The sequence below is a fragment of the Pristis pectinata genome, chromosome 4, assembly GCF_009764475.1.
Source record: "Pristis pectinata isolate sPriPec2 chromosome 4, sPriPec2.1.pri, whole genome shotgun sequence".
NCBI lineage: Eukaryota > Metazoa > Chordata > Chondrichthyes > Rhinopristiformes > Pristidae > Pristis > Pristis pectinata.
Window position 1 is genome coordinate 38,648,746 of NC_067408.1, and position 23,654 is coordinate 38,672,399.

General features: G+C 39.8%; 1 long non-coding RNA gene across 1 annotated transcript in view; it reads right to left on the reverse strand.

The window, feature by feature from the left end:
* Positions 1-21,245, reverse strand: part of LOC127569761 (uncharacterized) — a 135,636-nt gene extending 114,391 nt beyond the window's left edge. Inside the window, exon 1 of the long non-coding RNA XR_007956240.1 lies at positions 21,207-21,245. This is a non-coding gene — a long non-coding RNA (uncharacterized LOC127569761). The remainder of the gene's footprint in view (positions 1-21,206) is intronic.
* Positions 21,246-23,654: the final 2,409 nt, after the last annotated feature.

Consider the following 23,654-nt stretch of genomic DNA (forward strand, 5'->3'; position numbering starts at 1 on the left):
AACACTTTAGGACAGGAAAGAAATTAGAACAATAACCATTGGCCACGAAATTTGTGTGTATAGCTTCATTTATTTTTGCACAATGGCTGCTAATTTTTTGTTAGAATTACTTTGCTGGTACACATTTTAGTATGATTTGTGCTTACTAGCAGATGGAAAAGTACAATAGCAGGTATCTTGTATGTGGACAGTAAGCATGCAAAGTAGTTGACCAGATTCAAAGATGATGGATTCCTCATGTAGTGCTGATTTCATTACTGCCCTGCCAAAATGGGCCACATCAATCCAGCTAATGTACTGTGTCAACCACCCACAGTAAACCTGTAAACTAGGAGCTGGTATAATACAACACTGCAGACCACAATCACAGATAAGTGACTAATGCTGAATCCAATAAATTGCCTTAGGTTCAGTTTTCACTCATATTTCATGAGCATTTTCTTCAAAGCAGACCCATGAAAATCTTGTAGCCAACAGTCTTAGGTGCTCAAAGGGGCAAGAGCCTGGCTGCATGTTGCTGCACCTCGGTTTCTGGTGAGTCATAGAACATAGAACAGTACAGCGCAGAACAGGCCCTTCAGACCACAATGTTGTGCTGACATAGCTACAGTATTCCCTCTTACCTACAGAATGCCCATATCCCTCTATTTTCCTCTCATTCATGTGCCCATCCAAGCCCCTCTTAAAAGCTCCCAATGAATTTGCCTCCACCACCCTGTCAGGCAATGCATTCCAGGCATCCACCACTCTCTCAGTAAAAAACTTACCCCTCATGTCTGTTCTGAACCTACCCCCTCTCACCTTAAATGCATGCCCAATCTAGATAAATCCGGACCAGCCAATATCCAGGCAATACAATTGAACAGATAGTGAAGGAGAATAAGAATCAGAATTAGAATCAGGTTTATTATCACTGTCTTATATGACACGAAATTTGTTGTTTTGTGGCAGCAGTACAGTGCAAGACATAAAATTACCATAAATTACTAAACAAATGAATAGTGCATAAAATATGAATAACGAGGTATTGTTCATGGGTTCATGGACCATTCATAAATCTGATGGCGGAGGGGAAGAAGCTATTCCTAAATCGTTGAGTGTGGGTCTTCAGGCTCCCGTACCTGGGCATGTCCCGAATGGTGAGGGTCCTTAGTGATGGATGCCTCCTTCTTGAGGCACCGCCTCTTGAAGATGTTCTCAGTGGTGTGGTGAGTTGTGCCCGTGATGGAGCGGGCTGAGTCTACAACTTTCTGCAGCCTCTTGCAATCCTGTGCATTGGAGCCTCCATACCAAGCGATGATAACCAGTCAGAATGCTCTCCACCATACATCTATAGAAATTTGCAAGAATCTTTGGTGACATACCAAATCTCCTCAAACTCCTAATAAAATTGAACTGCTGGCGTGCCTTCTTTATGATTGCATCAATGTGTTGGGCCTAGGATAGATCTCCCGAGATGTTGATGCCTGTGAACTTAAGACTGCTCACCCTTTCCATCACTAATCCCTCAATGAGGACTAGTGTGTGTTCTCCCGACTTCCCCTTCCTGAAGTCCACAGTCAATTCCTTAGTCTTGCTGATGTTGAGATTGTTCTTGCGACACTGGTCAACCAGCTGACCTATCTCACTCCTGTACGCCTCCTTGTCGCCATCTGAGATTTTACCAACAACAGTGGTGTCATCTGCAAATTTATAGATGGTGTTTGAGTTGTGCTTAGCCACACAGTCATGAGTGTAGAGAGAGTGTAGCTTTTATGTTGAGAGAAAGCAACATAATAATGTTGCTTAAATAGTGCCACTGCCACTCTTGGAGAAAGGGCTGCAACAAATCACATAATCTATTCTGCAGAAAAATAGATGTCATAGACAAGTGGCTCCTTTAAAGCCCCTATCCATGAGCTCTACCATTCTCTCTGAGGTGCATTACCTCTGTGTTTCTGTAATCTCCTTTGTCTCTACAATGATCCAAAATTTCTGAGCTCCACACAATGCCACGTTTACATCATTTCACCATTGATTTAAACTCAAGATTGTGGAATTTTCTTCCTAAACTTTTATTTCTCTCTTTCCTCTTCTTCTCAATGTGCTCAAAACCTACCTCTCATCTATCCTAACACTTCCTTGTATTTAAAGTTGTTGATGGTATCGACCAGTGTAATGCAGATTGGAGTGAGAGGCAATTGTTGGATTTATGAGCAGTGATAAGCTAATACCTGTAGCATTCATTGAGTCATAGAGTTATACAGCACGGAAACAGGCCCTTCGGCCCTACTAATCTGTGCCGTCCAAGATGTCCCATCCTAACTAGTCCCACTTGCCAGCATTTGGCCCTTAACCTTCTAAACCTTTCCAATCCATGTACCTGTCCAACTGTCTTTTAAAAGTTGTTATTGTACCTGCCTCAACCACTTCCTCTGGCAGCTCATTCCATATAGATACCACCCTTTGTATAAAAAAGTTGCCCCTCAAGTTCCTATTAAATCTTTCCGCTCTCACCTTAAACCTATGGCCTCTAGTTCTTGATTCCCCAGTCCTGGCACTCTATCTATGCCTGTCATGATTTTATACACCTCTATAAGATCACTTCAGTCTCCTCTGCTCTAAGGAATAAGGTCCTATTTAATATGATAAAAGAGAGCACATCCTTTGCTTTTAACCATCTATTTTATTATACACTCTTCCTGGCTAGAAAGCTTCAAAATTACACCTTAGATGTGTAGGATCCATCATTTACACGCATTTTGTATCTCTGCTTCATATGAGTGTATTTTTGCTTATCATGGTAGTGGGTCAGGCACGGTAGTGTAGCGGTTAGCGTAATGCCACTACAGTGCCAGAGACCCAGGTTCAATTCCAGATGCTGTCTGCAAGGAGTTTGTACGTTCTCCCCATGTCTGCGTGGGTTTCCTCCAGGTGTTCTAGGTCCCTTCTACATTCCAAAGACGTATGAGTTAGGAAGTTGTGGGCATGCTATGTTGGCGCCGGAAGTGTGGCAACACTTGCTGGCTGCCCCCAGAACACTCAACGCAAAAGATGCATTTCACTGTGTTTCGATGTACATGTGACTAATAAAGATATCTTAAATATTTTGCACTCAATATGTGAATTTAATTTATTAGCATTTTGATTATATTTTGGTTTGCTTTTGTTAGTGTGTTCAGTTGCTATGTTACCAATGCTTCTTGCAGGCTATTGATTCTTGTTGGAACCTGAACAGGGCAGGCAATGAGTCTTAACTATGTGGAATCTGATTGCTATCTCTCCTGCATGCAAGGCAAAAAATTCCTCTGATTACTTGGAGGTTCCTTAAATGTTTCCAAATTTAAAACTCTGTTCAAACATCTGGATTGGAAAGTAACAGAATGTGCATTTAATTTAGCCCCTCACCACCTAAAACACATGTTTTGATGTGCAGTACAATTCTCCAAGGACCCTCTTCTTTTAACAACTATTTTGTATCCATTTTATTGGATATAATAATGTGAAATATACAGGGCCTGATCTTTCTGGAACAGGATCACTTCTACAGTGCCGGCACATTCTCAGTTATCTGGGCCAGATGAGGAACAAAAATCACGCTAGTCCTTCTCACCATGGAGTTGGGCCACAAGGTCTAAACAACGACCTGACTCAGTCCCTGCTCCGAAAACACCCCTGACAGTCTTTAAAATGAGGCAAATCTAAGGGTTTCCGTTACTGATTGACATGTTATTGCCATTTCAAACAACGCATACAGAAAGAATTGATTCTCCATAAAAACTCCCTAGAAATTTTTCCAGCTCTTTCTATGGTTTATTTCCTCTATTGTCCAATTCCTTGCACAGCCAGCTGGCCTACAGCAACAGCTTCTCCTATGGCCAAAGCCTGGCAGACAGCTTCTATTTTCTTGCATGCCTAATGGCATGCAGCTTCCCAGCATGACTCTTTTTCTGCTGCTGCACTCTGATAGACTTGGGTAACTATCAAAACTGATTATATGCAGCCACACCCTCCCAGTAGTCCCCAAGGGTCACCCAACATCATCAGTAATATGAACTATATTTAAAAAGAACTTGGAGCGCAAAACTTTTTGACAATTTTCAAAAATAAAAGGATAATTGACCAATATACTCATAAATCTGTTGCAATGTCATCCTTTATTTCTGTTGTTTGTGACACACAAATCTTCTACCAACTGCCTGGTGTTTATATGTAAATAGTAATCCTAACTTTAGTAATACTACTAGTTTGTATGTAAAGAGAAGGAAGGGAGTTAAGTTTCTACTGATTACATGCCAAAGAATATAAACATTCTCTTAGAACGAGAGGCTCCCTTATGTCTTTCAAAATGTCTGAATTAGCTACTAGAAAAGATGGCTCTTGTATTTTATTTACAGGGTTTCTCAAAACATTCCTTGAAGAAATCATCAGGCCTTATATTGCTTTGTATTTAATCATTCCTCTTAGAGACTGATGTGTAAATTGTTGTTTAAACAAAAGCTTTTCTTGGTTAAAGCTCCTGTTAACTGTGGGTCATAAATTAAACTAAAATCACAGTGTTCATTGGAATGTAAACCTCCCATGAGGTTTTCAGGTCTGTACTCATAATAAGTACAGTTATGGTAAATGGTTCAGGTTTCAGGGTGCAGAATCCAACTTTGCATTTTAACTCTGTACTGGTCCAGTTGCAATTAAACACTTAGGCAATTCACTCTCATCAGGTATAGAAGAAGTAATAAACTGAATGTTCAAGATGTAAGATTTTGTTTGCATGAGTAGGAGAAGTAATGAATTTGTTATATAAGTAGATATACATGGGATGACACTGGGTGAGGGTTGTTAAAAATAATTATCTTCTGTTATGTTTATGTGTTAACTTCACTGTTGTCACCAATAACCATGGAAATCTCAAATAATACATTGGGTGGGATATTTTCTACCATTCACAGATTCCACGATAGAGATTTCCTTTTTCACTATGTTTATCCCATTCAATACCTCATACTTCTCCTCCTTAACTAAAATTTAAACACTGCATTTTGTGAGTTTTCAAAGCCTACTTTCTTATGAAGAATAGTTGTAAGTATACATTATTTTTTTGGAAACAAGTGCTACAGACCTCCTTTCTATTGGAAATTTTTGTAACTTTGAAATAAAATCATGAATATGTGTACTGTTTGTTGGTATATCAGCTAAAATGGTTTCATAAGTTTTGATGAACAACATATAAAACAAATGTGACTCTTAACACTTTTCAAGCAGTAATACAGTACTTACAGTACCTTTGAGTTAATTTCTGCCATTTTTCTGCACATTCTGTGAGCACTTCCCCTATGATCTTGAAACATCAGTGTCTTGACACTCTACCTCTATAGAGAAAAGAACACCTTAAGGGCTCTCATAGGCCACTTTGACAGTGTAACTGGCTCTCTTGCCTCTCACTCAGCTGTTCTAGAAGAGGAAAATATGAATGTTGCACAACTGAGTTAATTGCAGGCTCCAAACTGAATTACTATGTTTATATATAGTAATTTTGGCAATTAAAACCACAGTCAGAACATCACAATTCAAGATGATAATTCACAAATGCCTCCCTTATTTCTTGGTGATGAACTGTCTCCTTTGGTAGCAATCAATACATGGAAGATTATTTTCGATGTCACTGCCTGACAGAATGGATTACCCACATTTTGTTGAACCCACCCAACTTTCGTTAGATTTCAGCAAAAGAAAGGGAAAATTGAGCAGGATCTGGAAACACAAAGAAACCAAAGCAAGCTACAAGAGGAAGTCAATAGACAATAGACAATAGGAGCAGAAGTAGACCATTCGGCCCTTCGAGTCTGTACCGCCATTTTGAGATCATGGCTGATCCTCAACAATCAATATCCTGTTCCTGCCTTGTCCCCATATCCCTTGATTCCCCTATCTATAAGAAACCTATCTAGCTCCTTCTTGAAAGTGCCCAGAGAATTGGCCTCCGCTGCCCTCTGAGGCAGTGCATTCCACAAATTCACAACCCTCTGGGAGAAGAAGTCATAGGAAAGTTTTCAACCATTGCAATTGCCACATATTTGCAAATATTCCCATCCCTTAATCTTCTTCTTAATCTGCCCAGATATCATTTGCACTGTGGAAGTTGACCCCTTAACAAAGAGAAATAGAGCCTTTCTGTACACTTTATCCAGACCCTTCACAATATTATACAATTAAATCTATCCTCAGCCTCCTCTGTTCCAAAGGAAACAGCCACAACCTATCTTTCCTATCCTCCTAGCTAAATTATCCAGTCTCCCATCATTCTCATGAATCTCCTCTGTACCCTTACCAGTAGAATCACATTATTGTGTAATTGTGTCTGGGGTAATGTTTCACACAAATTAATATATTTACTTTTATATATTCAATAAATCAGCTTTATTCCCTTCAGCTAATAAAGAAAGCATCATCCATGCCTCCTTAAATACCTAACCCACCTCTCCTGCTGCCTCAGAGATCTGTGAGCATACACTGCAAGATCCTCGATATTAACTTTTCAATATAATAACATTGTGAATTCCCAAGTCTTGTTTACCTTTCTTTGCTTATTGCTGAAAGACTTATGGACACACTTTCTCTTAGATACCATTTGGCTTTTCCATTACTAACTACGTCATCTAATGAGATCTTGTCAAAAGCCTTGTTAAAATCCTTGTAGGCCAAATTAAATGTGCCACCCTCATCAACCCTCCTTATAGCTGCCACAGAAAAAAAGCACTCATGTTGGGCAGGGATGATCTTCCCTTATCCAATCCATGCTAACAGTCTTAGATTAAGTTGTGTCTTCCTTAATGACAGTTAATGGCCCAGAATGTCCCAGCCTGCAATAATTTGATCCATTGCCTTTCCAATTTGTAAAACAAGGTCTAATGCCAGCAATCCTTCAGAGCTGTACCTATAGCCAAAAAGCAATGGAATGTGATGATACTGGAATTTCCTTCCCAGGGAAGTATTTCATTCAAACTGCTATCTACTGAGTTCCCTAATATTTCCTCTCTCACTATCTTTTTCCCATTCAATATTTCTCCACCTAAAATCTCTATCCCAGCAACCTGCACATCTTTGGGATGTGGGAAGAAACCAGAGGACCAGAAGAAGCCCGTGTGGTCAAAGGGAGGACATGAAAACTCCAAACAGATAGCACCAGAGGTCAGGATTGAACCCAGGTCCCTGGAGCTGTGAGACAGCGCTCTGCTAGTTGTACCTCTTGCTGGTCTACCTTACAAACTCACTTGGCTTTGCCCCTTTCCCTTCTGAAATCCAGGCTAAAGTTCCTGATGCCTCTGGGCCAGACCATCCTTTCTCAGGCAGTCCTGTGAGATTGAAGAGGACTTACTTCCACTCTGGTTTGTGGCAGCTATTGAGACCTTTGTGGAATCTGCAGATTCTTCTACAGATGGGGCAGATGGTGGCATGAATGGGTGGTTTGGGAAGTGGTCTGCTCCTCTGCCCTCTACACAGGGCCTCCCAAGACATGGGCTCAAGGTTCTCAATACCATCCTGATTTCTCCTTCTCCACTTTGAGCAGTTCATGGTCCAGAGATTCCCAGGAGTCAGTGGGATTATCGCATTTCTTCAAAGAGGTTTTGCACCACATCCTTGACTCTTTTCCTCTGTCCAGCTGGTAATCTCTTCTGAATGGGTGCTCATACCTTGTTGTGGCGAGCAACTCCATAGGGAATCACTGTCATCTGCCATCCACTGTTCACTGTGTTGCAAACTTCTGCATCTTCGTACAGAGGCACAACAGTATGGTCCTGTGGCAGTTCCAGAGTTTTACAAACAAATGGGATAACTAACATTAAAATGGTGTCTTTAACTAGGTAATTTTGTATGTTGCTCCAGATTACAGCAACTGCAGTCTCTTGTGTCTCCATCTTTAACTGACTTTTTTATGTTTTCTTTCACTTATTTTTCATTTATTAAATAATTTATAGATTTTTTTTCAATAGTTTATATACCTTTTTCAATAGTTTATATGCCACACACAGCCTGCTCTGCCTCACAGAAGGGCCCTGGAGTGGAGGCCTTCAAAACAGCCCCCACTGCAACCACCACAGCAAGTATGTGCTGCTCAAAGGGGCTGAGTGCAAGCAGTGGGTCGCATCAAACAAGATCTGACCTAGTCAACTTAACGCTGTCCTCAAAGCAATAGAAAAGCCTCCCAAGCAGGTCTGCACCTATTGAGGGAAGGCCTGCCAGTGACATTCCCTGTGCACCCCACAGTCTTCCTACTGTCATTAATGCTGCAATTTCTGAGACCTTCAGTGGGTGCTGAGATATGTCCATGCTGGTGGCAATGATCATGAAGATGTTTGAATGAAGTGATTTTGTTCTGAAAGGTGAGATTAAATGCCTATTGTGGATCTGGGCACCATCACCATGAACCCTCATGGCCAGTTGACAGTGCTGGTTGTGAGCTCTCTATTTTGTGACAAGGGAGAAGTAACTTAACAGGAGCACTGTGAGCAAGTTGGTGTCAGATTCCCAGTGTTCCCTGGTATGATTAGGAAGAGCCCATGTGGAGATGGTTGACCTCCAGCTTAACATGCAAATTGGACCGCTGACACTTAAATAAACCCTAATGAGTGGCCACCAATCTCTGTAACATTTGGTCTATTCATGTCTGTAGGACCTGAAAACAGTTCAAATAATGGAAGCCATTTGCATGAACCAACCCTCAACAAACAACAAGGACTTTGACATAAGTCCAGGGAACCCTAGTAATTCCACTACAGCTCCCTGGACTCACCCACATTTGACAGTAAAGCCAGATAGAAGAGGTACTGGGACAGGAACAGCATCCCTAATAAAAAAGCTCATCGCTGATCCATAAAATCTAAACCATACTCAAACATTCCACAGAGATCAAAACCAAACTGCTGGGGGAACTCGGCATGTCGAGCAGCATCCTTGGAGGCAAAGGGCTGATTGACATTTCGGGTTGTGACCATGTCTCAGGATTACATCAACCATCCCTTTGCCTCCACGGTTGTTGCTCGACCCACTGAGTTCTTCCAGCAGTTTGTTATTTGCTCCATATTCCAGCATCTGCAGTCTCTTGTGTCTCCATTCCACAGAGATCATGGGCAACCCTCTACTGCGTGGCACATTGATGCAACTGGTAGAACTCAAAAGACTGAAAAGCTCAAATTTCTCCAGATTTCCCTCATAATTCATTCTCTGAGATGAAGGATCAGTCTTGTGACTTTGTTCTGCATTGAATTCAATAACCTAGGGCTACAGAACCAGAAATGGACATGGTTCTCAAAGTTTGGTCTGACCCTGTGTTCTATTCAGATTAATCACAAGTGCTGGAGTTTGCACATTCTCCTTGTGACCACATGATTTCCTCCAAGTGCTCTGATTTCTTCCCATATCCCAAAGATGTGGGGGTCAGTAAGTTAATTGGCTGCTGTAAATTGCCCATAGTTTGTCGGTGAGTGACAGGATCTAGGAGGAGTTTAAGAGGAATGTGGAGAGATCAAAATGGGATTAGTGTAGGAAAAGTGTAAATTCATGTTTGGTGGTCCGTGATGACTCTGTGGGCTAAAGACCTGTTTCCATGCTATATGACTCCATGATCTTCTGCTGCCAGACTTCCCATGGGAGTTCCAGCCACCTCCGCAATCACTGGAAAATCAAATCCACCTGCAATTACAGACATAAAAGCCAGACAATGGACTACATTGTAACCATTGCTGGCAGGTTTCTAAACATTCAACGGTCAACTCCTAAACTTATAACCTTGCTTCAAATTTTGGACATGATGCCTTAATATTGTGGCTTTAGTCAACATATGATCCAACTAAGACTTACCACAAATAGAATTTTTAAAAATCAAATCAAACTGGAAATAAAAGTGAAAATTGACGAATTTTGCAGGAAAAGAACTGGTTGTAATGCTGTAATGAATGTTAGAATGTTCATAAACATGTTGCAAGGGTGAAAAATTCACACAGGGAAGCCAAGAAAAATACAGTTGCAGATGCAAAATGCTGACAGAGCAGAGGTGATATCTAATCAAGATTAAAGTACATTTGAAACACAGCAAACAATAGTCATTTGAATGTTATAATATATTACTAACACTATGGAATAAAGTCAAAGGAACTCGTGATTAATCTGAATAGTACACAGGGTCAGACCAAACTTTGAGCACCATGTCCACTTCTGATACACAGAAATGCTACCAGTTTAGGTACACAGTTAAGCATTGAATTCAATGCAGAACAAAGTCACAAGACTCAACCCTCATCTCAGAGCACAAATTATGTGGTAAGTCTGGAGAAATTTGAGCTTTTCAGTCTGATCAAACAACCAACCCAAGAACTGACCTAAAGGTTTATGAGATAGATGATCAACAATGTGCAGTCTTTCTGTTAACATGAGCCAACATGAGTAGAATCTGCAGTGATGACCTCAATAACACAGCCACATGAGAGGTACTGGTATTCAATTCAGTCATAAGTAAAAATAATTGTTGACTCTGGTGATTCTCTGTTGCACTCTAATCACCAGAGTTGTTCATGGTTTGAGATCTGCCCAAGTGTAACCCTTCTTTTACATGTGCAACACCAACCTGGAGTGTCACACTCTGTTTACCATTAAATGTTTTTCCTGATTGGTTCTGTACAAGACATTAAAAAAAATGAGAGAACTTGTTTTTGCCCACACTACCCAGAAAACATTTGGATGGGAGTCCTTGAAGCAAGTGAAGAAAATGTTTGTATGAAGTCTCCTGCTCATCTGATAATTTACAGCTGCACAAAACCTGAAAAAAATTACATTTTTCTTTGGTTTCCATGGCTATTTTGCAGCATGTGACAGGTAGATTTCACAATAAATTAACATGCATTCACTTGTCTGTAACATGAGGAAATGCTTTAAATGATACATAATGCTTCCACAACCCCAGCCTATTAGCACAAAATGTGATGCATTATATTCTTTAACTAAAAAATCAACAAATGGTCAGGCTTTGGAACAGAATATGAGCAATGGATTTAATGGCCATATCCTGTTATTTTCTTGTTTAGCTTGAGCAGAATGAAAATATTCATTAATTCATAATGGCATGACTATTTGCCATGCACGGTGGCAGTTTCTATATCTACACATATGCAACTGGCAATCTTAACACACTTGTCTTCTTTTGGTATGCGTGCACCAGCATATGTAAATTTGAGGAAAACAGGATTCTGAAAAAAAATCAAATCCCATGACTAATTTAAAGCATTTGGAGGTTTGAGATCCAAACATAAAAGGTTGCTTTCCATAGAAAAGCTTGTTTTCCACTATCTGGATCATTGTAAATGAGGAGAAGAAGAATGAATGTGAAAAAGAAAAATATCACACATCAGTGGTGATTGTAATCCACCCAGCTTTCTGTAGGAAACTCGATATTTGGGAGTTCTCCTGACCTGAACATTTGTGCTATGAACAACAGCTGAAGTGAGCTGGGTTTGTCCATGGGATACAAACTGTGTTGTTCAATCTGGAATCCTGTGAATCTACTAATATGGAGAATTCTTTGTATGAATGGACACCTGGTATGGAGAGATAAATTAAGTTTTTCCATGACTTTTCCCTGTTGTTCCTTTCTGCACTGAACTATTGCAACAATTTTCATATCCTCTGGACTTATCCCTTGTTTTTGTCTTTGCCTTATCGTCATTTCATTGTGCCACACTCCACAATCATCCTGTCACATACTTCTCCCTTCTGTTCTTTCCCATCTGGCTTAACATTTGCTTAAAAGATGTTCTTCTTGAACATATTCTGCTTCTAATAAAATCTCCCCAACCTTAAATGTTGGGGAAATTTTATCCCCAAGGAACAGGAAAGCTATGCAGGCAGGTGTAAGCCAAAAAAGTAATGAATTTCAATCCCAGTTCCAAACCCAACAGACCTCCAAATTTCCATTTCCGCTTATTGGAGATGGGAATGATGGTTGCCAAGCAACCTGCCCTTAGGATGTGAGTCGATTAGTAAAATCTTTTAAGGAGGTTGACGTCATCCATATTAACAGATATTTATGTTTAACCCATGCTTTCCCAAGGGTCAGGAATCCCAACAGGTAAAAGGAGGCAAAAGGTCAGGGAATATGAGGAAAGTGTGTTTATATTGTTGTTTGTGGGCCACAAGAAACAGGAGGTTTTCCTTCAATGCAACCATAATTTTCCCCAATCTCCAACTCAATCCATCTCAATATCCCTGACTCTTCAATCTGCCATTATCTCTGTTCACATGACCTGTAATTTCAGTATGATCACATTAATCTTCAAAGCCCCCATTCTCCACAGTTTCCAACCCAAAATCATGTTTGCCATCTCCAATATCCCATGTTTCCCAGGATCTCCAGGTTCTCCCATACCTAGGGATCTCTGACTTCCACATCTGCCTGATCACTGAATCCAGATGCCTCACATTATTTTTGGCAATCCCTGGGCTTATGAACCCCATTCTCCCAATGCCATTTCCAAATACTACACCACTCTTCAACTCATTCTCATAATCTACAATTCCCCACACTTCTACCACAGTCTCCTTCTTACATAGCATCTGCTCTGGAAATACCTCCTTATCTGACTGACAGACAGCCCATCAATCTGGCTGTCGGATGAGAAACCTGCTGAAGACATTTGTAATAATTCTGAGTTAAATTCTGCAGGAGGACTGGGAACCTCAGGGTTATCAGACTGCGAACCTCAGGGTTTCCTGCCTGGGAATTATCTGCCCATCCTCCCCTTCCGATACCCAACTGGCATTCTTCAAGATCCCAAGTAAACTTAATGGTAATTCACACTGCTTTCCTCTCCACAGATGCTTTGTCGCCTAATCTTGTTTTCATCATTTGCATTTCATTTCAGATTTTCAGCTTCTGCCGCATCTGATCCTTGCTTTTTGTCACTGCTTGATGCTGGCACTGACTTATCTTCCCCACCACATAAAATGCACAGCACAGAAATAGCCCGTTTGGCCCAGCAGGCCTGTGTTGGTGTTTGTGCTCCTCCAGTCCTCTTCATAACTTCCTGTCCCAAACTATGGAAAGAGCCAAATCCATTATCTCCCCATGGGTGTTCTCCTGTTTCTCTGCTGCAACCTCAGGAAAACTGATGATTTTCCATATTTGTGCTACTCTTCTGATAAGGTTTTAGTAGAGAACCCTCACAGAGTCTCTCCCTCTGTCTTATCTTTTGCCAACGCCATGTGGTATATTTGGAAACATAATCAAATAATGAATAGTCAGTTTCTTTCCAGAATTATTAGAACAGTAAAGCTGTTTAGTGCCTTATCTAATTCCATTCTTGCTTACTATTGGAAATGTTTTCCAGCACAGATTCAGGGGTTGCCCCATGACCATTACTCTATTTAAACAAATCAGACAATGCTCTAATTTATGAAATCACCTAACACCAACGTCGGTGGTAACATGGGTACGGTATTTTCCATTTTCAATGATGCTTTTAGTTAACAACCTACGTTGTTAAATGTTGTGTAAAATGATCCTCTTGGTTAGATTATAAAATGAGACCAGTTTAAAAAATAAATGATGTAAGTAGATTTTAATTTCACCAATATGAGTTGAATAATTTTGTATTTTTCAGGAATCTGTTCTTTTGTCAAAGAAATTGTCATAGCTGGTGACCAGAAATGGATTGGTAATGTTAGCAGCTCGTTTACCAAATCACACAGTCTGAAACACGCCCATACTAAGAATAGGCTTGTGTGACTTGTGGTGACTAAAGAACAGTCTTGTTTTCATGCCATTTTGAGAATGCATTGTTTTAATACTTGGCTGTGTGGTATTTCTGAAGTGATGGTGATAGAAATAATGTTTTTCATCTTGACAGCTTCTAAAATTAACTAAACTAATGATCTTGTACCTAAAAGGTCAACCATTCTCAGGGAATGCTTTTGTTTAGGAAAGCAAGCCCACCCTTTGCAGACTAGAGGCCTGTAAGAAGTGTTTTTATCTGCTGAGAACACTTGGCTTGTCAACTAACTGAATCCATAATCTTGGTTACTGATTAACATACATGTCCAGGAAAACCAAAGAGAGAAAAACAAGTTTGCTCCCACTTTTGATCATTTCTTTGAAGGTTTTGTGACTTTGCATATGAACTGGATTGTTGACTGTATTACTGGTAGCAAATAGAAATTGCTGAATGGAGATTTAGAGACCACAATCTCAAATTCACTGGTAAAAATCTGCACACTCAACTGAAGAGCTGCAGTTGTCTTTAATCACTTAAATAGATTGGGAGAAGTAAAAGATTAAACCCTTAACTTGATTTCCCATTATGGGCTATTTAGACAGATGTCACAAGATCACAAGATCACAAGATAAGGGAGCAGAAGCAGGCCATTCGGCCCATCGAGTCTGCTCCAAGGAAAAGGGAAAAAGAAATGGGGTGGGAAAAAAAACTATTCTAATCCCATTTGCCAGCCTTATCCCCATATCCCTTGATACCCTGACTATTTAGATATCTGTCTATCTCCTCCTTGAATACCCCCACTGATCTGGCCTCCACTGCTGTGCGTGGCAAAGAGTTCCACAATTTCACCACCCTCTGGGAAAAGAAACTTCTCCTCATCTCTGTCTTGAAACTGTACCCTCTAATTCTAAGATTGTGCCCTCTGGTCCTGGACACGCCCACCAAGGGAAACAGCCTAGCCACATCTACTCTATCCTTACCTGTCAACATTTTAAATGTCGCTACGAGGTCCCCTCTCATCCTTCTGTACTCCAGCGAGTACAGTCCAAGAGCCGACAAACGCTCATCATACTTAAGCCCTTTCATTCCTGGAATCATTCTCGTAAATCTCCTCTGAACCCTCTCCAACGTCAGCACATCCTTCCTAAGATGTGGGGCCCAAAACTGCGCACAGTATTCCAAATGAGGCCTCACTAGCGCCCCGTAGAGCCTCATCAACACTTCCTTACTTTTATACACTATACCTCTCGAGATGAATGCCAACATAGCATTCGCTTTCTTAACCACCGATCCAACCTGGTGGTTAACTTTTAAGGTATCTTGTATGAGTACCCCCAAGTCCCTTTGTACTACCGCACTATCAATCTTCTCTCCTTCTAGATAATAATCTATCTGCTTATTTCTACTTCCAAAGTGTACAACTGCACATTTCTCAACATTGAATCTCATCTGCCATTTCCTTGCCCATTGACTTTCTCCCTACATTTCCCACTCAGCCTTCTCCACTTCAAGGGAAACAAACCCAGTCTATCCAATCTCTTCTTATAACTGAAACACTCCATCCCAGGCAACGTCCTGCTCAACCTCCTCTACACCCACTCCAGTGCAATCAAGTTCTTCCCATAGTGTGGTAACTAGAACTGCACACAGCACTCCAGCTGTGGCCTAACCAATATTTTATAAAGTTGTACCAAAACATCTCTACTTTTATATTCTGTGCTATGGTTAATGAAGGCAGGTATCCCATATGCTGCCTTTACTCTCTTATCTATCTGTCCTACTACCTTCAGGGTTCTTTGGACTTGTACTTCAAGGTCCATCTGTTCCCCAATATTCCCTGTGGCCCTACCATTCATTGTATATTTCCTACTCTCATTAGTCCTCCCAGAGTGTATCACCTCACACTTATCAGGATATTCTGACATCGCTGTACCACTTCACCAACTGGTCAATATCATTCTGTAGCCCACGACAATCCTCCTCACTGTCAAAAACACCATCAATTTTTGAGCCATCTGCAAACTTACTAATCATACCTCTACATTCATATCCAGATCATTAACGTGTATAACAATCAGCAAGGGTCCCAGCTACAAACACTGTGGTACAGCACTTGTCACAGGCTTCCACTTACAAAAATAATCCTCCACTATCAATCTCTGCCTCTAATTTAGGATCCAGTTTGCCAACTTGCCTTAGATCTCATGGGTTCTAACCTTTCAGACCAGTTTCCCATGGGGATCTTTCTATTGGCCTTACTGAAGTCCTTGTAGATTACATCAACTACACTTAAGTTTCTTCTGTCGGAGGGTAGTGAATCTCTGGAATTCTCTTCCCCCAAGGATGGTGGAGTCCAGATAATTAGATACATTTAAAGTGGATGCAGATAAGTATTTGACAGATTGAGAAATTGAGGATTATGAGGAACTGTCATTGAAGAGAAGTTGAGGCCAGTGTTGATCAGCCATCAAATTATTAAATGGTGGAGCAGGCTTGACGAATCAGTGGCCTACTCCTGCTCGTGTTCTTCTCTGCTCTTGTGTCCCCTTGTCAGTGCATTTTATTACCTTGCCAAAAAATTTAATCAGATTAGTTAAACAGGATTCCTTCAACAAAGACATGCCGACTATCTTTGATTAATCCCTGCCTTTCCAGGTGTAGGTTAATCCTGCCCCTCAGATTTTTGCTTCCCAATGACTTCCCTACCACTAGTGTTAGACTCACAGGCCTGTAATTACCTGGCTTATCACTTTTGCACTTCTTGAAAAATGTGCCACATTTGCTGTCCTCCAATCATTTGGCATCTCACCTATTGCCAGCAAAGATTTAAAAATCTCTGTCGAGGCCCCAGCAATTTCCTCCCTTGCCTCCATTAGCAGCCTGGAATTTATCCACCTGTAAACCTGCTAAGAAATCTCTATTTTTGTGATGAATTATAGAATTTCACCACCCTCCTCCCCAAATTTTCCAACTACAGTGTCCTTCTCCTTAGGGCATTTCTATCAATTCAGTTCTCCCTTGTCTTATTCCTCTGTAGCCCACCATGAACCTACTTTTTGCCATTTATTTACACTAAGTGGAAATTTACAGCAACTAATTAACCCACCAGGACATCTCGGATTCAGTGGGAGGAAAACAGAGCACCCGGATGAAACCCACACACTCACAGGGAAAATGTGCAAACTCCAAATAGATAGCATCCAAGGTCAGGATTGACCTTGGAGCTGTTAGGTAGCAGCACCAACTACTGTGCCACATTGCTGTCATATTGTGTGGTATCGTGATCTACTCAGTAAGGACTCTCACCACCCGGGACATACCCTCTTCTCATTACTACCATCGAAGAGGAGGTATAGAAGCCTGAAGACCCACACTCAACATTTCAGGAACAGCTTCTTACCCTCCACCATCAGATTTCTGAACGGTCCATGAACCCATGAACACTACCTCTTTTGCACTATTTATTTATTTTTGTAACTTATTAGTAATTTTTATGTCTTTATGTCTTGCACTGTACTGCTGCCACAAAACAACAAATTTCGCAACATAATGTCAGTGATAATAAACCTGATTCTGATTCTGCCATTGCTGAAGATCTCTGTGATCATGTGCTGCAGCTGGGGCTTAAAGGATATGTCCACTCAGCAGAAACCTGGTGCGTAATCCACCGCAGGCTTCCATTGAGAACTCTGTCTATCCAGAAACATCTCACACTTGTAGAAGCAAGATTTTGATTGTCTGCAATTTATGAATTGATTGAGCAAATCACCCTCGTCATCCCTGCATTTTAATGTTTTCTATTTTTTGTGCTTTTAGTTAGGAGTGGTGTAATCCAAGTACTTAGTCCCCATATTAGCATGTAGTGGCTTTACCTGCCTTAATCTGACTCCCATTATTGTAATGGAAAATGTAAACTCGTATATTCTGAAAGGACAATTAGACAATGTGCAGGATAATAGGCATACCCCAGGGTGAATCATTTCCTTCAGGAGATTTGGAGAAAAGCTTGGTGAAGAAACAGTTGTTGGAAAGTAATGCAGGCATATATTAGTCTGTGCAGAGCGCAGATGTAAATAACCTGTAAATTATCATTAATAATCAAAGCTTTGAGATAGCTTCAAGGAGCAGTGCATTAAGTATTCTGGACAAGCTCTTGAATTGCCAAGGCATTGTGGGCTATGGCCCAAGAGCTGATAAATGGGATTAGCATAGATAGGTACTTGATGTTTGGCATGTACGTGGGTCATAGAGCATTTTCCTGTGCTGTATGACACAATGACTCTATAACTGACTGAAGACAACCATTCAATATGGATGGCGTTCAATTTAGGTCATGCTGACCCAAACTGTACGTGGTTATTATGGCCTCAAATTCAATTTGGGCTTAAGAAGGAATCACTTGACTTTTATTTCAGCAAGAAGTGGATTAAAAGGAGAACCAATGCTTGTTTACAATTTTCAGAGCAAAGAAGATGAGCAGCATTAATCATAGCATTTCATAAAAATTGCACGTTGATTATCTTTGAAATGAATGGGAAGTGGAGTTTTGGGAGCTGCAATGTGTGTTGGCATGACAACACAGTAGGTAGGAGTTCTGAAACAGCATGCTGAATGGCATTGATTATTCAGTGAGTATTCTCCACCTGCAATAGAAAGATTATTCCTGTTTCTGTATTAACTGAGTGCCATTGAAATCTAAAATTAAGCCTTCTGCTACACCTTTCACTTATTCCTTTGATCTGATTAGGTTTAGATATAAATTTGCTAGAAACTGTGATTTTCAGCTTTCCTTGAGGTGTGTATGGCATTACATATTAAGTGCTAAATACATAAAAGCAGTTTATCAACAGGTGCATTGAAATAACATTAGATCTTGACTAAGCTCCAGGTTTTCTTATTGGTCTCATTGTTGAGTGAACTTGCCTAGTGAAATTAAATGGGTATCATATTCCTGGATATATTTTCATGAAAACATGAATACAATAATGGTAAAATGATAAATCTATAGTACAACCATACTTGGATTAAATTTAACCATCACCAAATGTACAGTAATCCTTTGCAATGTAACTTGATATTTCCAACCAGCTATAAATACATTAAAATCTTACTCATTTCATGCATGGAATTTAGAAATGACAATGAGAATGGTATTGGGTTGAGTTGATGCACAAGCCTAGCATGAAATGAAATCTACCATGAATGGAAACTCCAGATTCCCAAGTTAAATCCATTATAACATTAAAGGCAAACAGAGTTGTACTGCATGAATGATTATAGCAGAGTTTAAAGACATCTATGTTGAAAGCTGCTTTTAATTTAAATGTGCATTTCGAATTAATATCACAAGAAGCTGTCTATAATTCTCCAAATATTGGTATAAATTTCAATAAGCATAAATAGGAGCTGCATTCAGAAAATGTACAAGCATAATTTGTGCCTTGTTGCCTTGTTTGTCAAGAATGAATGATAGCATCAGAAATGAAGGATTCACAAAGAATAAAGGACAAGTATATATGTCAAAGGAGAGGATTTGAAGAAATCTTTTTCCACTGTTTATTTATTTTGTAATTTATAGTAATTTCATGTCTTTGCACTGTACTGCTGCTGCAAAACAACAAACTTCACGACAAGTAAGGCAGTGATAATAAGCCTGATCCTGATTCTGATTCTGAAGTTGGAGGCCTTAACTTTCCATGTTTGAGCTGCATGAACACACCCTCATCTCCTGGCCCCACAGAGAAAGTCTTATCAAAAAAAAGTTGAGGATTTTTGAGCTCTTTGTGACCCTAGCTCTACTTTCCACTATCTTCACCAGAGAGGAAGCCATGATATCTTCTCCACTCAAGTTATTAATCAATAGTAAGGTCACTAACCAAAAATAAAGTGCTCATATTGCTTCTATCCAACAAGCAGCCCTAAAGTTGTGCCAGCTGGCTCTCCAACTATAAGCTCCATAATGAAATAAAGACAGACTTCCACTATACAGCAACTTTCAGAATGTCCAAAGAACTTTATGTTACAGCTGATGAAATAGATGTAGTGGAGTAGAAAAGATGGCAGTCAATTTGTGCACAGCAAGTTCCCACAAACAGCAATGTGATAATGATCATTCTTTTTTTTGAGATATGGATTGGAGGATAATATTGTTCAGATCCTGCTCTTCTTTGACATAGTATCATTGAAGTTTTTCATGTCCACCTCTGAAAACAGACATCTCACTGATTTAACATCTCATTTAAAGGCTTCATCTCCAAACATGCAGCATCCTCTCAATACTGCACTGAACTTTCAGGCTGAAAATGGGCTGCTGGAGGGAAATGGAGAGTCGAGGTTTTGGGCTGAGACCCTTTATCTGGACTGAAAGTATAGAGGGGAAATTGCCAGTATAAAGAGGGGAGGGGGAGAGGGAGGGGTGGGGCCGGAGCTGGTAAACGTTAGGCAGTTCTGGGTGAGGAGGAGTTGATTGGCAGATGGATTCAGATGAGGATAGTGACAGAGTGGTGATAAGTGGAGACAACAAAGGGCTACATATTATGGAATCTGATAAAAAGGAAGGTGAAGAGTGTAATCAAATGAGGGGAGGGGAGAGAGCACCCTTGGGAGGAATGTGTGGGTGACGGGCAGATGGAGTAGGTGGGGGAGGCAAAAGAAACTGCGTGATAGTAGATCAGAAGGAGAGAGAAAGGGATGCAGAGTGGGAGAAGGTTACCTGAAATTGGAGAATTCAATGCTCATGCCACCAGGCTGTAGACTATCAAGGCAGAATATAGGGTGCTGTTCTTCTACTTTGCATTTGTCCTCACCCTGGCAGTGGAGGAGGCTGAGGACAGACATGTCGATGTGGGAAGGGGAAGGGGAATTTAAGGGGAACCTTCAGCCTAGATGTTTTCTCCTTTGGAGTAGGAATTTGATCCATATCGTTCTATGTACTGCCATGGCAGTTTAGCAACTCAACTATGGATTACACTGTAATGTACCTGAAAATGATATCCCCCCCAGCAATTGCTAGATAAATAAACTCAACAGAATGACAGAAATAAATCAAAAGGTTGTTAGTGAAGGCTTTCACTTTGTAATTTTTCTTTATGAGGATGTGAGATGTTGGTATTCATTTTCTGATTTACTGAAACATTTGTCATCCATTAACCGATGCAACAAATGGGCCTGGGTTTCACAGCAACAGGCAAGCCATAGAAAAATATTACTGCATGAATAGGAATTTCTGGACATCACGATTATATCAACTGACAACATAACATAGCCAAACTTGACCTTTTACCAGGCAACATCCTTTAACCAATTGCCTCTTTTTGGAATATATTTCAAATTTCATGGTCACATGGAATTATTCCAGGTAGTTAAAGAGTGCCAGTTATGTCAGACATATAGACTAAGCAATATCTTCATACCTGGAATGCCCACTTGAAAGGCTGTAATTTTTTAATATCTAAAAGGGATAATTACCCTTGAGTGTAGTTCATTGGTGAAACCTCAGAACTTACCTGAAACCACAAAAAAATCAACATATAAATATTTTTAAAAACCTAAACTCAACATTCTTATTCTGTTATTAATGATAGAAATATGTATAGTGAGAGAATCTCAATGTTCCCTAGAGGTTAGCATGTTTTAAGATCTTATCTTAATTTCTGTTCCATTCCTCATTCACAGTCTCAGATTTGAAGCAGGATTTTGCTTAATTGCTAAAGTGGGATTGTATTTAGCCCTTGCATCTCCCTCTACTGCTTATTTGTTCCCTGTGAGGAAGTAGTTTATATAAATACAATAGGTCTTAAGTATTTTAGTAAATTGCCTATGGTCAAATATGCATCTTTCAAATTGAACTAAATTAAGTTGTGGAAAACCACCAGGAGTTGCTGCCTTTCTCTCACTTTGATAACAGTTAAATTAAAGATTATCAAAGTAATGTATTTAAAAAAACAGTTGCATTTGACATTTTCATTGGTTTTGACAAATCTGCACAAATAGTAATTATATATCTTCCTACAATGCATCTGTTTAATTGTGTGCTTTTATCCTAGAGACCCAATAAATCTCCTTAACTATTTTAGTACTCTCTGATATTGATATTACAATATTTAAAAAGCACTGTAGTACCAAAGTAAAATAATTTTGGGTGATAACAGCAGACAGTGAATTGCAAGTTTTACGTTCTGCTGGATTTTCCTTTCCGTTGATTCCCTGGCAAAAGAAAATGCCTCGTTTGTTTTTCATATTGCTACATTAAAGTAACAGTTGTTTATTTGTTTGATGAATTTCATTCTGATACTTTCAATGATAACAAATATGGGCCTGACATTATTGGATTGGTTGCTGACATGCTATTTTCTATTGAATTTGCTGTTCAAAGATCTGACATAGTATTTCTTTATGTCACCATTAAGATCTACTTATGCTATGTTTTTAAAAAATTAAAATTTTATTTACAGCGTGGTAACAGGCCCTTCTGGCCCAATGAGTCCGCGCCGTCAATTTTAAACCCAAATTAACCTACCCGCTACGTCTTTAGAATGTGGGAGGAAACCGGAGCACCTGGAGGAAACCCACGCAGACACGGGAGAACACACAAACTCCTTACAGACAGCGACGGGAATTGAACCCGATCGCTGGCACTGTTATAGCATTGCGCTAACTGCTACGCTACTGTGATTACACAGAAACATTTGAATGATTTAAGAGAGTGAAAAAAAATTACAGCCTTTTGAGTTCTTTAAAAAAACCTCCTTTTGCAATCCTCAATCTCTATAATTATTAAATGTCTGACCATTTAATTCTCCTCTAATTTAGGCAACAATTTAGCACATGTTTTCATTTCTGCATTACTGCCAATGATTTTTTACATAACTGAAGGGAACTGTTAAGCTCAGTTAAGCTCTGTCTTTTCAAATGAAATTAATGATTAATAGTCTTCCAGTAAGAGAGTAAAAACAACTTCAGTAGGCAAAGAATAAGAAAATATGGTTTATGGCAAACTTGTGTTTAGTTTCTCTCCTCATCCACTGCTCTAAAGTTCACCAGAATTCTTCATGACCTTCTAATAGAAATTTCCATTTATAGCACAATGCTTTCAAAACAAAGTCATTATTTTGTTTATCCAGTTGTAACTTAGCACGGTCTCTTTATCATAAATAAATGAGTTAATATTTCTGGAACTTAGTCATTATTTCTAAAGCTACGCCAAGCATAGAATATAGTTTGAGGAATTTACTGTGCTGTGGCATATGGAGACACTACTAAATGAATAACTGAATATTCATTTTCATTTTACCCATCCCCATATCCATCCCCTCCAGTGTCCACTTCACCTCACCCTTCCCAGCTGAGTTCCTGATCTTAGCTACATTACCAAACTGAAGATCTTGGACAAAGCTATAAAATGTAATTCACTGCTTGCTAAGTAAGGAGCGGTGTAAAACATGGCCATAGGCGTGATGTATTCTGGGCCTGACTAGCTCACTCCACCACATTCTTGTATCTCAATTCCTGACTTCGGAATGTTCAATTGGCATTTCTTAAAATATCACAGGAGGCCACGGTTGGGATACATACAAAGGAAATGCAAAGTGGAGTGTGAAGTAAGAAACACCCTTGTGCCCTAAACAAAATGAACAAAGAGACTTATTTGCAATTTAACATGGTGTATTTCCATTCTGCAAGGATAGAGGATAGGGTAGCACATTATAATACTGTCCTGAAGTAGTTGAAGTATGTCTGACAATACATTCTGATAAGCAACAAGAAAGCAGAGCAGTGTGTCCTAAAAGGATAACAAAGCAGAAGCCTTTTTTGGTTTTGTTATAACCTGCTGGTACACATAACTCAGGTATAGCAAGAGAGAGCTCCTGTGGAAGCTACTTCAGGTGGGCTTGCTGGTTATTCATGTATCAATAA